This window comes from Anopheles coustani, chromosome 3 (genome assembly GCF_943734705.1).
Source record: "Anopheles coustani chromosome 3, idAnoCousDA_361_x.2, whole genome shotgun sequence".
NCBI classification, from domain to species: domain Eukaryota; kingdom Metazoa; phylum Arthropoda; class Insecta; order Diptera; family Culicidae; genus Anopheles; species Anopheles coustani.
This window is the reverse complement of record NC_071288.1, coordinates 42,046,348-42,056,721: the sequence shown is the minus strand read 5'-3', so window position 1 is coordinate 42,056,721 and position 10,374 is coordinate 42,046,348.

The following is a 10,374-nucleotide window of genomic DNA, read 5'->3' as shown; positions in this document are numbered from 1 at the left end:
GTTGATTATGCTGTAAACGAGCCTTTACCGGCTTTTGCACGGCTGTTTGACGGTAACATTTTCATTTCGCTGCTCACTTGCTGTTTCGAAAATGGAAATTGATCCTGCACTTGGGGCCTGTTTTTACGTAATCGGGTTGACTCGGTTTTTGGTGGAGACAAAAATTCTGTTACTTTATTCCACGGAATTATGACTAAGAAACTAAAAAAGTAAAAAAAACTGCGCGAATGAGAAGAACCGATACTGATAAGTAGGAAATTCAATATTTCTCTATTAATACCATACCCCAATTCAATCAATGGCCAAAGTTCGTTTGATTCACTTATTATAAATGCGTGGACCGAATAAATCACGCCTCGCCAAGGACTTATTGCCCGGCTTTTCCGCCCGTAACGGAACCTGTTGATAAATGGGCCGAACGTTTGAATTGCTTTTCATTAGCTTTCCCCAATGGCAAATCCTCCGCCCGGCGCAAACCAACTGCCCCCGAGACGTTTTCGTTTGCCTTGTGAGGAAATCATTAGCCGCTCTTTGGATGTTTTGAGAACTTTCTTCTAATGTCTTATCATCAGCATCTGTGCCGTTGCTGAAGCAAATTTGAGCAATCCGCTTAATTATTCTGCGGATCATATCCGCATCATTGATTTTTCGTCAGCGAAAAGTGTGACATGAATACGGAATAATTTGCCTCTCACTTCATCAGCACAGAAAGCTATGGATTTTCCCGATATTCTTTTCCGGTTCAGGAGAAGTCATTACAAGCCGTCGTGAAGATTTGAATCAACATACGACAGATTTTAGAAATTGTGTCTATAAATTCGAATCAAAACGAAAGATTAATTTCCTTGTGTTACTCAAACGATCCAATTTAAATTTAAAAATTTTTAAATTAAAAATACTATTACTGTGCTTGTATGGGAAAATTTAGTTTTACAAGATGGATACGGATGGAAAGCTTTTATTGCTTAAACTTGACTCAACTCAACTCTACTCAATGACTGTGAAATGTTGGCTCAATAACTTGTGTTTTCTTAGTGTTTTTGAATGTTTAACCTTGAGTACTTGACATATTTTCGAAGACAAAGCAATCTGAACAGAATTGTGGATCAACAGATTAATTTGCAAGGTGATACAAAATTAACTAGTGATGAACAATTTTAAAGCCTTTTGTTCGTACAATTTGTATCTGCTCAACTAAAATCGATAGAATTATTCACATCACCTTACTTTTAGCGTTTATCAAAACGGATAAACGTCATCGGCGATTTTCGTCAAATTCACCGTTAACATTCTGCAGAACCTGTCCTAAATATGCTCAATTATTCAAACATCAACAGAAACCAGTCCCGAAATTCGACCCAGGAACCCTCGTGCTGTCAAAGCTCGGCGAAACAAAAACGGAGTTGATTAATTCATTTGCCCATGCTCGAAATGAAGTTGGCAAATTTATTTAACCGGACCATTCTGAACTAACTGGCCTCTTCTGGATCAGGAGATGTCGAGCCTGGTAGACGATTAACCGACCCTCTGAGACGATAGGGCGCCATTGGCCGACCAGCATTGGTGACATTGGGGAGGTAAGTAAAATTTGATTAGCCAAAATCGAAACGGAGGCCAAACGATGCATAATTACTTTCCCCGAAAGGTGAGGACGAAAACATGGCTTCAGTTTCACATTTAAATTCATGAGAAAACCGATCCCGACGGTTGTGTCCGGAGAAGGAACTCGACGCACTAACCTTGTTCGTTAAATTTGTTCAATTCTTTAAGCGTAATGTTTGTAGCATACGAGATGGCAGAACATTGTTATTTGATACACAGTTAAGAGATTTCTTTTCTAAATAGGAGTTAGCGAAAGAATACCATAATTAATCTCTTTGTTATGTTATAATTTCTGTGTGCATTATATTCACTATAAAAGGCGCTTTTAGTAAATAAACTATTACGTTCCACCCTAATGGCCAAAAAGATTAATGTTAATATTTCCTACGCGACTCATTTGGTTGACGAGCAGCTTAATTAAGTTGAAACATTCACACAAACTCACACGCTCCAGTAAGTAGCTTTTTAAATAAGAAAGTTGTTTGATGAGAGTAAAAGTTAACTTGTTCGTTCGTCATTTTGGTTTGATCCCTTTTTTTCCCCAAACTCATCGTTGTGCGGCGCGTAATATAAACTCGTTGGCAAAGAGACACTTTTCGGTCATCGGTTCGCTATGGTGTTTGGTTCTGCCGCGTTTTTTCCCTCAAAATTTTTGTTTTCCAAACCTTCGCCTGCTAACCAAACCCCGAAGCATGGGATGATAGCACAGTGGGCAGCTTTTGACACAAAAAAAAAACGTCATCCGTGAGTTTCCATACGTTCGAAACGGAACACAGCATCCGCGAGGACATCAAATGTGACCGTCGTCATAATTTCCGTCCGTTAATTAATTCTACTCGTATACACTTCATTACAAATTGGGACCACTTGTAACCAACTGTGTGATGGTGGACAAATAAAAACCAGTAAAAGTCAACCGTGGTTGGCACGCTCGGTTAAACATTGTGTGTCGCTTTACGAAGTAAACACTCGTCCATTGTTGAAACGATCAATCCATCTGACTGCCATAGTAGATGTTATCATCATACTTTTATCGAACACTTTTTCGGCAGCCTACAATTACAAAATTTTATTTCTGTTGGTTTCATGTAGATAAAACTAAATAAATTATAAAAAAAACACACACACTCAAGGAACGGAGCTACAACGCCCTGCGAATACCGACGATGAGCGAATAATTATGGAATATGAGATCGGGAAAAAAAGAGTGTTTGTGAGGTCATTTGTTAGCTTTAATTGATCGCTTTATGTACTCGACTTCTCACCAATCGGTGGAAGACAATCGTCATTGCAACATCGATGGTTCGCTTAATAATCTTCCAATTGTAAAATAAATTGCATAAAATAAATGTAAAGAAGTACATTGTATGTAATATTTAATACGAAATTTAGTTCACTATAAGTTGCTGATAAAGTCGTACTATCACTTATTGTTTAATCTGTATGGCCTATTATTGGATCTAATATTATTAAACATTAAATTATAGGCGTATCGTATAGAACTGGATGCCAGACGAGTGTAATTGTGTTGGAGCACTCGTCACTCATCAAACTCGATATCGTGCTTACCAAGGCAAGGCATTAGATGGTAACTTGTTGAAATACGATTAATTCTATGGCTCGATCATTCATCAAGTCGTTGTAACCTGTCACGTTTGTTATATTCTCATCCGATGTGCGAAGATGTATACGTACAAATTCTGCTTGGAGGCTTTGGTGAATGGTCCCCCGAGAAGGGCTGGGAAATAAATGTGGTCGTACGATGATAAACGAGACGTCTTACGACGTGCATCGGGAAATCGAACTGATGTTTGCCCTCGTATAATTGCGATTTAATTGATACTAATCTTGCGAGCGTCTGGCGAGCAGGCTGTTTGGAAGGGAGGAGGGAAACGAATTACAATGCACTAGAACAGCTTTCTTGCCGACAGCCGGCGTGTGCCAATTGTTACGTTACAAATACACCCTGCATCCTGGGAAATTTCAGACGTATCTGGAATTGAGCGAACTGCAATTCCCAGCGCTTGAGGCGTCCTCCTGATGTGTTTTTCACGCATACAAAAGCCACCAGATGTAATTAATTATGTTCATCACACCCTTGTAAACTCGCCTTGGGCGGGTCTGGTTGGAGTGGTTAGTTTGGGTGGTAGCGGAAAATCAGCATGCTTCGACATGCTCGGTTGCTTGGAGCGAGTGACTTGACATTCGCTTTCGGAGGGTTTTGAGGATGACTTTGGGGAGTATGAGTAGCAGGTGGAATCGAAAGTTAGGCAAGAAATGAGTCGTCATCGGCCACCGTTTCTTACCGATGCCAACACACATACACACACGATCTCATACACTTCAACAGGCACGTTTTCCTCTTATGCCAGCGAAAATAACAAGCCTTCATTTGCGAAATTCAAAAGGGATGATGTGAGCGAAGACTGCGAAGAGGGTTGCAAAAACATCTCTAAGGACTTTTGACAACACCTGTTGCTTGCGATGTTTGTGTTTCATTAAAAGGCGAGCACTCAAGCAAAACTTTCCCAGTGATGCTATGAATAGCAGTGCGGCCTACGCTCTTTTTGTGCATATCGTTGAGGGTGGGGTTTTTGTTTGTTTCTCTCTCTGGAAATATGCTGACAGGCATATCATACGTTATTTTAATCAGAGAAAATACTTCTTTCATTTTCCCCGTACCAATCCGAGCCCTCGTTATAACGAGTTCTTGGTAAAGGGGATTTAGGTTGCCACGTGCCCCTTAATTTTCATAAGAAGATGATCCACCGCAATGATCCAAGTGCTTGCTGAATTCAAGCTAGACACCCCTTGAGGCTGCATTTCCCATGGCACTCTTTTTGTTTTGTTTGATGTAAACCATTATGTTGCTCGATTTGCTCCCGGTATATTTTGAGATGCGCGATTCAGTCGTCATTGTTAATCATTGTTTTTTAAGTTCATTCAAAAAATCATTATGTAGCCCGATTTCCTCCCGGCATATTTTGAGATACGCAATCCGGTCGACATTGTCAATCGTTTTCAATTAAACTCCATTATCCACCTCTGCAGGTAGAGATTGGGTCGTACCACCATCGCGCAAAACCTTTAGATTGATCCAGGCCATACCGCTCCTAGCCTCTGCCTGTGCCGTAGAAGGCATCCGTTAGCGTCACGGAACTAATTTCGGAGTCCAATTTTCCATCTGAGCTTCATTCACCGTAATCGTTCCGTTTGGCTTACGTTTCAAATCCCAAAAATCTTTTTCTAGTCAATGCAAAATACCTTCCATTCGTCAACTTTCCATCAAACGCGTGACTTTTTCTTTTTGACTCGTCATATAACTTTCAAGCAACTTTTAACCCTCTTTTTAGTGAAATACACTGGTGGAAACAAGGATAGCACTACCCTGCTTTTTGTCAAGTTTTTGTTTTAATTTGCTTAAAATTGGAGCATTTCAGTTTGGAACGTTATTACAATCAGTTTCACAACTTTCCAGAGGTTTGCGATCGTATTAATTTTAACTAATACCTTTAAAGCCATTTATAATTATTAATTCATGAAACCGGAGAGGAGATAAAAATATACCCACTTTGGTTTTCTATTCAGTAATTGAAAATGTTCCAACAAAAACTTATGTGAAATATACCCCCATGCAAACAATAGGCATATTAAAAAAATGTTCGCAAGTATCGGAATGAATCAGTTTTAGAACAAGGACCATCCCAAGCCGACTTACTTTCGGTTCTGATTGCAATTCTGACCTCGACAACAAACCACTCCAGTAACATCGTTTCGGCAGTTTGTCTTGTTGTCGTCGAAGGGCGATGGATATCACTCTATTGTGCCTCTATGCCTGATGCTTTTGCCCGTGTGTCCGGCAGGAGCCGAATCTAGCATGATGTTGTAAATCATCTCTTCGTAGACTGCAACAAGATTTGCCTTCGATCTTTGCTCATTGAGTCCAAATGGCAATTGACCCGTTCGAACTCTGTTCGGAAAAACGTGTGCAACATGTCGTTGATGTATAAAGCCGCCGGCAAAATGGCCTCCACAAATCCGTTACCAACGCACCGCGTCCGAGTGAATCCTTTTCGATGTTCGGTGTATAATATCAGCAGTAGCGCCGCATCCTGGGTGCTTCTTTCACAAACAGAGCACCCCAGTTTGTCTAGGCGATATCCACGGAGTCTTATCCAATTGGTCAATTAGTACCAGGTAACTTCCTTCAAAACGATGGCCCTTTGGAAGAAGGCGATCAGTTGAACACGACTTCCAGTGCTGAAAAGGAACCATTTCTGAAAGGATAATGTAGTTTGTTAGTCGAAGGTGTTGAAACACCTGCTGTTTAGTTTGATTATCTCAGCTAAACCTTGCCAGCTTCAATTTTGTTTCACTTTCAATGTACTACTCGATATAAAGTAAATTAATTTACTCATGTACGCAAAAGAAAACCAATTTAATTTACTGCTAAACATGGACAACATTCTCGCTGAACCAAATTCCGATTGAATCACATATAATTCCTGTCAACGCTGAAAAGTTTGTAATGAGCTACATATACGAACACGTTGGCAAAAATCAAACGTAATTTTCAAGTTGTCGTGAATCGACTTTTGATGTTTAAGCGATTGATCGTATGAAATTGGAATCCTTTCGATACACATTTGGGTGTGTTTGAGTGTGTGTATGTGTTTCTGTGTCGGATGTTGGTTATCGGCCCCTTGGTGAAACGCTATATCTTCCGACATCGTTTCACATCGTTTCGCTAGAGCCGGGCGACGATCGGACAACTTTCCTCCCTTTGGGACGAGCCAAACTTTTCCCGTCTCCGAAACGGAAAGTGATGTAGGGCAAAGTTAGCTGAAATCCAGCTTATACCGAGGGTAAAAGAGGATAAAATGAGGGACAAAAATTGGGTACTGATGTATTTGATTTCCTTTCATCTTTGTGTCCCACAGAGATATCGAATGACTTCGTTGAATGGATAAACATACTAATTTAACTTGTTCAAACCTCCGTCGATGCTCCACGTGGTGATTTACAGAAGGTGGATTTAGCCAGTGCTTAAATTTACGTAACCAAAATTGCGGTAACTTTTGAATGAATGATGGAGATTTTACGTTCAATTTTGCCAGAGGACGAGAAGACCCTTCAAACTACATCCAGTGTTACCTGAATTCAGAATTAAGGAGATTGTTGTAAAATGTGTGTCACGTGAAAAATTAAATCTATTTATTTTCGGATAAAAACCACCAGAACCAAAAGAAATGTGCCTCACAATGAGCTAGAATTTTCCTCCTTTCAGTAACGATCGTCTCAATTAATCTAAATTGCAAATGTATCAGGACAACAAATGCTCAACAAGACAACGGTTCCACAATCGCAAACGGAAGATATTTGCTTGGATGAGAATACGTCGTGAAGCCCTATGCCTCTGCAAAAGGTAATTAAAAAGGGATTAATCAAGCTACCGGGATTGACAACGACCGGCTGCAAAAATGGTTTTGCCGGGCGAATTAAAAAGAAACTTGGGCCCAAAACCCGTAACAGCCAATGACTTCCGGATTAGCAGCATTAAGGGAAATGTTTCTGCTAATGTGCACGGGTACGTGCCGAGGAATCGTGTACCAGACCAGGATTTCCTCGGGCAACTTATTCTTTTCTACGGGTTTGGCTATTCTTTTTCGTGAGCAAATGTAAAAGGATAATCGGGAAGAATGATTGTATAACCTTGATTTGGTTCGGTTATTTTTACGAGGCGCCGAGGAGACGGTGGGATTTGAAGTAGGCAAAACGGTTGATTGCGTTTTATTTTGGGTTGATAATCGATTTGTTTCCTTCCATTAATTATGTTCCTGCTTTGGTTAATCAATTTGTACACGATAATAAGGGTTTGAAACTAAAGCAAGAAAGGAGATAATGGCAATAAATTGCTACAAAAATGGTGAATTGATTTCGTTTTTAATTCAACCAATCATTCTTCAGTGTATATTAAAGCATTATAAACCAAGTTAATGTTTTCCGGTTAAATTTACGCTGGATTATAAACACAAAAATATTAATTTTTCACAGCATAGTGAACGGAAAAAATTAACCCGGATTGCAAATTCCCTTCAGTGCATAAACATATATTATAGTTCTTAAATAAAACTTGAGAATTTGTTTTGATATGTAGCAGCTACACAAAAGATAAATTTGTGACCGCAAGTGAAACACATTCTTGATTCATTTGCACTTTTATATTTCAACTTCTTACTCAATCTTTATCTAATCACAGAATAATCACATACATCCTAACTCTAAGATGCCATTTCCCATGAAATTTCCATTACCAATACGGTAATTAAGGAGTGCAAGAATTTAAAATGGACTTTTACTGTCACAACCCTACTAGTATACTTTATTTTGAATTAAAGAAGGGTTGAAGAAATAACCTCCAGTACATGGAAGAACATCATCGAAGGAGCACTCGTCCTGAGAAATTAATAGATTTCTCGAAAGCATACGAATGGAAAAAAAATCGTTCCCATAATCCCTGATCAGTCGTGCGAAAACGCTCACACTTTCCTCGAAGCATAAGCTTTTCCCACTGAAAGAAAGGAGAGAACCTAGCGATAGAAAGTATTGGGAAAAAAATGCATCTCGACCACCTTTGGTGGTCCAGCTGATCGATCTTCGCATCCTATCCACTTCCGATCGTAGAATATTGCTTTTAGCGGTACTTTGCCGATAAGTTGCAGTCGACTTCGGTGCTGTAAAGCGGATTAGAATACGGTAATCGGGCAAGTCAATCGTAATGGCCCTCTAGCAGCAGCAAACCTTCCAGGATAGGGAATTTTCCAGCAGGCTGGGAAAAACCGCTTCCGTGTTGGGATGATATGCCACCGGAAGCTATGTGAATACAGGAATCAAATTGCTTTTTAAAGCCGCACACGTTTCCGTCCGACTAAGCCTTCGAAAGGTAGTCAAGCGAGGCAAATAAATAAATAAATTAAATTTGACCACCTACTGAGCGGTGATTATAGAACGATGAGTATTGGTGAAAAACGAATGAGGGAGAAGAGAGGAAAAACGAGGTATATCAAAGTGCCGTAGTAATGGAACTACGATTTCTATGAGCTTCACGCTCAACGTTTAGGTGAAATTGAGAGCAAATCGGCAATATGCGGTTGAGGTAGATTTATTTTGTACGATGCTACAACATCATAGACGTCCCAACATTTAATTTTACAATTTTCTCATAAGTAAGTTCGTTTTCTCACACACAGGCACACAGATTTAAACCAGGAAAAATCACCTTTTCGGTCACTTGGAGTAGAAAATTTGAAATCGAATTCGACTGCAAAGAAATGACCAAGCTTTCACGTTTGTAGACAAATTTGGCTAATAGAAATTTCCTGAAACTCATGCGAGGAAAAGAAAACCATGTTCTTTTTGGTTGGCACTCATCGCTCAGTATCGAACTGATTGGCAGCCAGTTCCAGGAATGCCGTTGAATACATCATCCTCGGTTAGCAATTTTCCACCTTGACAAGTGCGAGTGCCATCCACAAAACCCTAACGAATTCGAAACTAGACGTAATCCGCTGCTGGATGGGATGGGTTTGTTGTATCTGAAACGGACGAAACGACTGTTACGTGACAACTTTCCCGCAAACGCAAAATATTTCCCTCCCCCCGAGGACGGAGGATAAGTGAAGCACGCGGTTTGTCACGTATGATGCGCTAGTTTTCGGTTTGGGACGGAATGTGGTTTTGGGTCGGTTCAAAAGAACAAAAATGATTCTTAAATAAAATAAACTAGTGATTTCTGTGGAATAAGAAGAACAAGAAAATGCCATCTCCAACAACCAGTCAGAATAGAGAAGACGTGTACATGTGTGAGAGTATGTTTTCGTCCTGCGTCGTCGTTTGGGTGCAATGGATTGAAAAATGTGATAAACCTGTTTTCCGAGCACCTCCTTCTTGGCGAACGAGGACATTATAAATAAATGGAGTTTTCTTCTTCGGAATGTTTCCAATTGCAGCTGCATTTGTAGTGCAAAAAAAACGATGTATCGATTTCAACTGACGATGTTTCGATTTCTTCATGCTTGCTTTTTGGCAGAAACAATTTGTTATAACCATTGTACAACTTTATTACATAACTTTTATTACATAAGATACAAAACTTGTTTCTGTATAACTTTCATAAACTTTGTTCCAGCATGTTTAGAGCATCAAGCTCTGTCTCATGCTTTGTTTCCTGTCATAGCTTTTCACTTCACCTGTTAAACATGCAACAGCTTACCAATCCAAATCAACACATGATAGAAAAAGGTTTGTCGAAACCTTCCGATACAGACGTGATTGAAGGGTATGTGTATACTTTTCCACATAATAATCATCATCGCCAGAACGGTTTGAGCCATCAAACGGTTCCAGCGATTCTTCTCTTCTTCCTTCTTCCGAATGTGTCAACCCATGGCATACACCTTTTCACATTCGAAGCCTCAAGGAAAACGACAGCTCCAGATTGCAAAAGGATACCGTCACCGGAAGTGGGTGACATTTTTGGGACACATTGCGGTTGGTGCAGTAAGAGTGACAAAAAAAGGAAATAAACTCCAGACCCAGGACGGCCATTCTCTCCGATTTGAAACCGTTGAGCGAACGTTCAACTTCCCCCAAAACCCATGTCATGAAAGTTTACCATGGTTTGCTCTGTAGGGTAAGCTTGCTGCAGTTGCTGTTGCTGATTGACTCACGGAAAGTTTGGCCTACCGCCACTAACCACCACAACTACCCCGC